This window comes from Crocuta crocuta, unplaced genomic scaffold, assembly GCF_008692635.1.
Source record: "Crocuta crocuta isolate KB4526 unplaced genomic scaffold, BGI_CrCroc_1.0 scaffold417, whole genome shotgun sequence".
NCBI classification, from domain to species: Eukaryota; Metazoa; Chordata; class Mammalia; order Carnivora; family Hyaenidae; genus Crocuta; species Crocuta crocuta.
The window spans coordinates 2,052,485-2,059,067 of NW_027536463.1; the positions used below are offsets into that span (position 1 = coordinate 2,052,485).

The 6,583-nt window shown below is 37.4% G+C and overlaps 1 long non-coding RNA gene across 1 annotated transcript; it reads right to left on the minus strand.

Moving 5' to 3' along the window:
- Positions 1-3,019: 3,019 nt before the first annotated feature.
- LOC144218591 (uncharacterized) lies at positions 3,020-3,718 on the minus strand. Its single transcript, XR_013331200.1, has 3 exons — positions 3,677-3,718; positions 3,476-3,563; positions 3,020-3,141 (listed from the first exon to the last, which is right to left on the minus strand). It is a non-coding gene; the product is annotated as an uncharacterized LOC144218591 (long non-coding RNA).
- Positions 3,719-6,583: the final 2,865 nt, after the last annotated feature.

Here is a 6,583-nt window from a genome sequence, read left to right on the forward strand (position 1 = left end):
TCAATATCTTCCTATGACCTCTTTCCAAGAAATTCCTAGTTCATCGATTGTGAGGGAATAGATTTCTGTGTTTCTGGAGAGCTAGAGCTTTTTAACGAATTTTACTGAAATTGGGTATCATCAGCTAACAGCAAAACTTGGGAAGTTAATTGGCCCTGTATAGATGGTCTAGAAAATTCCAGAGATAATGACCTAATTCTAGAGGTATTAATTTACTTTTGAAGGGGAAATGAAGTCTATGACCTTAGCAACATCTTTGGTCATAAAATCCGGAGACATTGGATCTTATCTGGCCTTCGGAGAGAGATATTTACATTCCAAAAGATTAGAGTGAAAACACAGGATAATTCTCATTCATCTCCAAGGAGCAAAAAATACTTTTCCTCTTTTGGGAGGATAGGGGAAGCAGTTATCCCTTTCTCTTGTATAAAAGCAGAGAAAATCTATTTTACGTTTCCTCTCCTATGATAGAGATTTTTAAATTTTCTTTTATACTTGGTTTTCATTTCATTGTCCAGAGGTTAAAATCCAAGTGTGGGGAATTACGCAATCACTATTTGACTTCTAGGTAAATAATGATTATCTTTAATCCATAAGGCTTCATGGGTACATTTAGGATTAAATTAATAAAGATAAATATATAAGAACTCAATGCCTATCTGTCCTAACTCAAAACTGAATGTCAGTCATCACAAGAACTCCAGAGATCAAAAGCCAGAAGTCCCAAATGTTAAATTCTGAAGGAAATAAATAGATATTCCTTTCCTTTTTGTACTCTAAGATCATAGCATAATACATTTAATAATAATGAGATAATCCAAAAGTTAATAAATGAATTATTTTTTCATTCAAAAGATGCATTTATTAATCTATTTGAGGTAATCTGTAAATAGCATTGAGTGAAACAAAAATAAATAACTGGAGATGGAAAATAACATTTCCAGCTAGATGTAGGCCACCTTTAAAGCTAAAATAAACTGAGTATTTTAAAGATGATCTTATCTCACCACTTCTTCTGATTCTGTAAATAAAAAAAAAATATTGTAGAAAAACAAAATATATCAAATATTATTTTGTGTCTTGAACTAAGACTACTTTTAACTTTTGTATGGGGTGGGTGATTAGGGTTTAGACTTTGTACTTTCTAGTAAAGTTTCATTATGATTCCATCAAGCTTTACATTTCTATTATGAATATCTGTATGTTGGAATTCCCCTGCATCATCATTTTATATCAACCACATACATAGAATAGGGGCAGTTTTGAACTATTGACTTTCAGGTTGATTTTTTTTTCCCCACTCCCTTTGGCCTATGTTTATAGAAAACAGAGTTAAAATCTTTGAGATCAAAGTGAGTACTGACGAAAATTTTGACAGAGTTAAACCTACACCAGAAAATAAGCTGGGAGCAACTCCATAAACCCCAAAGGTTTCCTGAGTCAATCTTTAGTTCGGCACTTGAATACCTACGGTTTCATTCAATTTGTCTCAAGAGCCTCCTTTATCCAGTCTACTAATAACACTGTGGCCTTTTTGTCTTTTCACAAATATCCTAATAATCCCATCTCTGGAGAAATCTATCTCCTCTCTACTTTTAGGCTGCCAAGCATTGCCAGGGAGAGTCAGACAGATACAAATATGTGGTGCTCTTTTGAGTCATCCTGTAATCGATTCAGAATTCTGTGTATTGACTAATCAGCATCAAATCCCCTTTCCTTAAAGCAATTAGTCAGAATCTAGAGTACTCTCCACAAACCTTTTATTCTTATTCTAGTTACCTTCATCTAAGCATGTTCTTTTGAGCATGAATAGGGGAGGGTCAGAGACAGAGGGAGACACAGAATCAGAAGCAGTCTCCAGGCTCTGAACTAGCTGTCAGCACAGAGCCCGATACGGGGCTCGAACCCACGAACCATGAGATCATGACCTGAGCTGAAGTCGGATGGTTAACCGACTGAGCCACCCAGGAGCCCCTCTTTTCTTCTGCTTTTAACTGCATAAAACTCTCCCCCACCCCCTTTCTAAAAGTTTATTTATTTACTTAAAAGAGAGAGAGAGAGCACACATGTACAAATACCTGTGCCAGCAGGAGAAGAGCAGAGAGAGAGGGAGAGAGAAAGAGAGGGAATCTCAAGCAGGCTCCATGATGTTAGTGAGAAGTCTACATGGGCTTGATCCCACCAACCATGAGATCATGACCTGAGCCAAAACCAAGAGTTGGACACTCAACTGATGGAGGCACCCAGGTGCCCCAAACTCTCCCTTTTTAAAACTACAAATATTTCCTGCTATCCTAGATTCCCAAACAAATTCTCCTTTTCCAGTCAAACTTTTTTTGGAGAATAGGAACTATTCCCATATTTCAAATAGTGTTAAAAGCACTGCAATCTGTCTTTGTCAAAGAGAGGGTCAAGAGTAACATCTTACCTACCTAAATGATACTTAACCTTCAGTTTAATCCTATGTGGTTTCTTTTTGACATTTTATATTTTAAGCCAATCCATTCTTGAAGTACTATTTATTCATGACCACAAGGCACTGTTATCTTATGGTGCTCATTCTCCCTAGATGACTGATTTCTGGCTTCCTCTAAGTGCCTTCACATATCACTTTCTGATCTTCCCATGTTTTCCTTGAATAACCTCATGAAACTCAGCTCAATGACTCTCAATTCTTTATCTCCATCTCTCTCCTCTATTTAGCTTACCTCTTCATAGAGACAGAATAACGTATTCAGAAATTTATCCTTGTTTTAATTTCTGTAAGTAGTCAGTCATACTTTATCTAACTCTTTGCTGCAAAATATGACCACTCCTAACTGGAAAGTAGAAGAATAAGACTCTAAGTAGTAGCCAGGGGGAAATAAAATATACCACTGTTTCATATTTTTCAATATTAAATATTTATTCAGTAGAGCAAGACAGTATTTATGGAGGAGAAACATATGTTTTTAAGACCTGGAACAGAATGATGTCAGTATCATGGTATCATGAGTTCTTTTTTCTTTTTTCTCTTCCCTTCAATTTACAACTAATCAAACTTTCTAAACCAAAAAAGGCACCTCTGTGAAGCACACCAGGATATCTGAGACTCCACTCATCGGTAGATCCCAAAGAAGGTGGACTGGATCTCAAAGGTGGCTGTGGAGAGAGGAGAGTGGTGACCGTGGCAGGTCCCCACAGTACTCAGCACTGGAGTGCTGGCAGAGGAGATGGAGGGTGGAGGGCACGAGTGGGGGGTCTGCCCTGCAACTAGAGAACCCCATTGCTCTCTTTGGGAAGAGATGTCAGTGACTATGGGGTTGATAATGGAAAGGGAAGAAGGAAGACAACCAACTGAAGGAAAGCATTTCTTGCTATCTGTCCTGGGATTCTGGCAAGAGAACTACTCATGACCCCTGCCTCCCCCCACCCCCCGAAGGATCCACACTACCAGGCTGTGGACATTCACAAAGCCCCAGTGCTAAGCACTCACCTCACTCCAGTCTGCTGCCATACCCCTTTTTCCCTGCCAGATTTTTTTTTTTTATGTGTACATTCCCAGCCTCAGCATTGAGTCAGTTCTGCCAGGAGAAACCAGAAATTAGTGCTCTAGTGCCACTACCTGGAAAACAAAAGGAAGGTTCTTGATTGCCAACATGTTGAATTGCTAGAATCAAGGTAAACAAAACCTTACCTAAATAAGAAAGGTGTTAGTACTTGAAATGCAGTGGCAGAGGTATTCTTCAAACACTACGAAAAATCAGGGTAAATTGGTTTTGTGAGCAGAAAATGGTAACTTTCCAGCAACTGAACCCCAAGATACAGGGTTAGATTATAATCTAACTGATGAAGAATTCAAAATAGCAAATTTCAATGAGAAGGTAATACCATTATCTCAGGAATAAAACTTAGTGAACAGCTGGAGAAGTAAAGAGATGAAAAAAAAATAAATAAAAGTCTAGAGCTGAAGAATAAATAAATGAGAATCCACTAGAAACCACTGGAAATAGAGCAGATCAGAGGGAAGAGACATTAAGTAAGTTCAAGCAAAGGTATATCAAAATAATTCAAATGGAATAGTAGAGATAACTAAGGTTTTATAAAAGTAAAGAATCTCCATGTGAACTATCAGACTCCATCAGGAAAGTCAACATAAGGTTGATGCCTCTGGGCACCTGGCTGGCTCAGTCAGAGCATTTGACTCTTGATCTCAGGGTTTTAAGATCTTAGGCCCATGTTGAGTGCAGAGATTACTTAAAAATAAAATCTTTAGGGGTGCCTGGGTGACTTAGTCGGTTAAGCGTCCGACTTTCGCTTGGGTCATGATCTCGCGGTTCGTGGGTTCGAGCCCCGTGTCGGGCTCTGTGCTGACTGCCAGCTCAGAGCCTGGAGCCTGTTTCAGTCTGTGACTCCCTCTCTCTCTGACCCTCCCCTGCTCACGCTGTCTCTCTCTCTCTCTCTCCTAGAAATAAATAAAACATTTTTAAAAAAATAATAAAATAAAATAAAATCTTTAAGAAATAAAAAAGATGAATGGATATACCAGGAGAAGATGAGAGAGAGTAAGGGCAGAAAGTATATTTAAAGAAATAATAGTTTAGGGGTACCTGGGTGGCTCAGTCGGTTGAGTGTCCGACTTCGGCTCAGGTCATGATCTCACAGCTCGTGGGTTCGAGCCCCACATCGGGCTCCGTGCTGACAGCTAGCTCAGAGCCTAGAGCCTGTTTCAGACTCTGTGTCTCCCTCTCTCTCTCTGAGAAATAAATAAAGCATTTAAAACTTTTTCAAAAAAAGAAGGCACCTTCTTTTGAAGGCACCTGGAGGGCTCCATTGTTAAGCATCTGATTTTTGGTTTCAGCTCAGGACATGATCACATGGCTCATGTTCTCAAGCCCTGCATCAAGCTTCATGCTGACAGTGCAGAGTCTACTTGGGATTCTCTCTCTCTCTTCCTCTTTCTCTACCCCTCCCCTGCTTGTGCTTTCTCTCTCTCAAAATAAATATACTTTAAAAAAAACAAGAAACAATAGCTGAGAACTTCTCAATCCTGGGAAAGGAAATCGATATACAAATCCACAAAGTTAATAGAACATCTTATTATCTCAGTGCAAAAGACCATCTCCAAGACAAATTGTATTAAAACCACCAAAAGGGGGACGGGGGGCAAGATGGCGGAGAAGTAAGGAGCTCCGTACTTGCACTCGNAAACTAATTTGACAATAAACTATTTAAAAAAAAAAGAGATAGGAAAAAGCAAAAAAAAAAAAATAATAAAAATAAAAATAAAAATAAAACCACCAAAAGGCAATGTTAAAGAACTTTAAAATCATCCCAGGAAAAAAGTATATTAGCCTACAAAGGAACCCACATAACGCCACCAGCTGATTTTTCAGCAAAAATTCTATAAGCCAGGAGACAATGTAGTGACATATTCAAAATGTTGAAAGACTAAAATTGCCAGCCAAGAGTACTCTATTCAGCAAAGTTATCTTTCAGGTTTGAAGAAGAAATAAAGGTTTTTCCAAACAAACAGAAATGGAGGGAGTTTACCGCATTTAGATCTGCCTAAAAATTGTTAAAAGGAGGTCTTCAAACTGAAATAAAAAGACAAAAGGCCACAAAGCTCTGAATAAGATGATAAATATACAGTCTTATTAGAAAGCTGTAACTTTTTTAGAATTGTCTTAATCTTTTAATTATAGTTTAAAGATTAAATAAAAAAGCATTAAAAATAACAACAGTTATTACCAATGGGTGATTAAATTACAGCATAAAAAGATAATTTGTGACATCAAAAAATAAAAGGGGAACAATAAAAATGGCATTCTTATAGGCACGTGAAGATAAATTGCTATCATTGGAAAAATAATTATTTCATCTAGGAGATGTTTTATGTAAACCTTGATAACCACAAAGCAAAAATATAGATCAGAGATACAAATCATAAGGTTGGGGGTGGGGGGGAACTGAAGAAATCACTATGGAAAACGACCAACTTGCAAAGATGGACAGAAATGGAAGAATAAAAGTAGAGAAACAAAATAACTAGAAAATAAAAACTAAAATATCAAATACAGACTTATCAATAATTACCCTAAATGTAAATGCATAAATTCACAGACCAAAAGAGACAGAGTGACTGGATGGAGAAAAACCAAACCAGCCACAGTTGATTTTTGACAGACATGGGTTTGAACTGCATGGGTTCACTTCTGTGTGGATATTCATGCAACAAATATACTAGAAACATTTTTTGGAGATTCAGAAAACTCACAGATGAACCACATAGGCTAGAAATAACAGCCCCTCCCAAAATAGTAAATGGTAGATATGACAGGAATGCATAATATATATGTAGATACTAGTCTATTTTGTCATTTACCACCATAAAATATACACACATTATAAAATGGTAAAATTCATTAAAACTTACACAAACTTACAGACCATACATGCCATTCATGCTGGAGAGAAATGTAAACAAACGTAAAGATGCATTATTAAATCACAACTGCATAAAATTAACTGTAGTACCTAATACTACCATTACTAGTGTATACTTACTACTATAATTGTGTAGCCCCTCCTGTTGCTGTCGCAG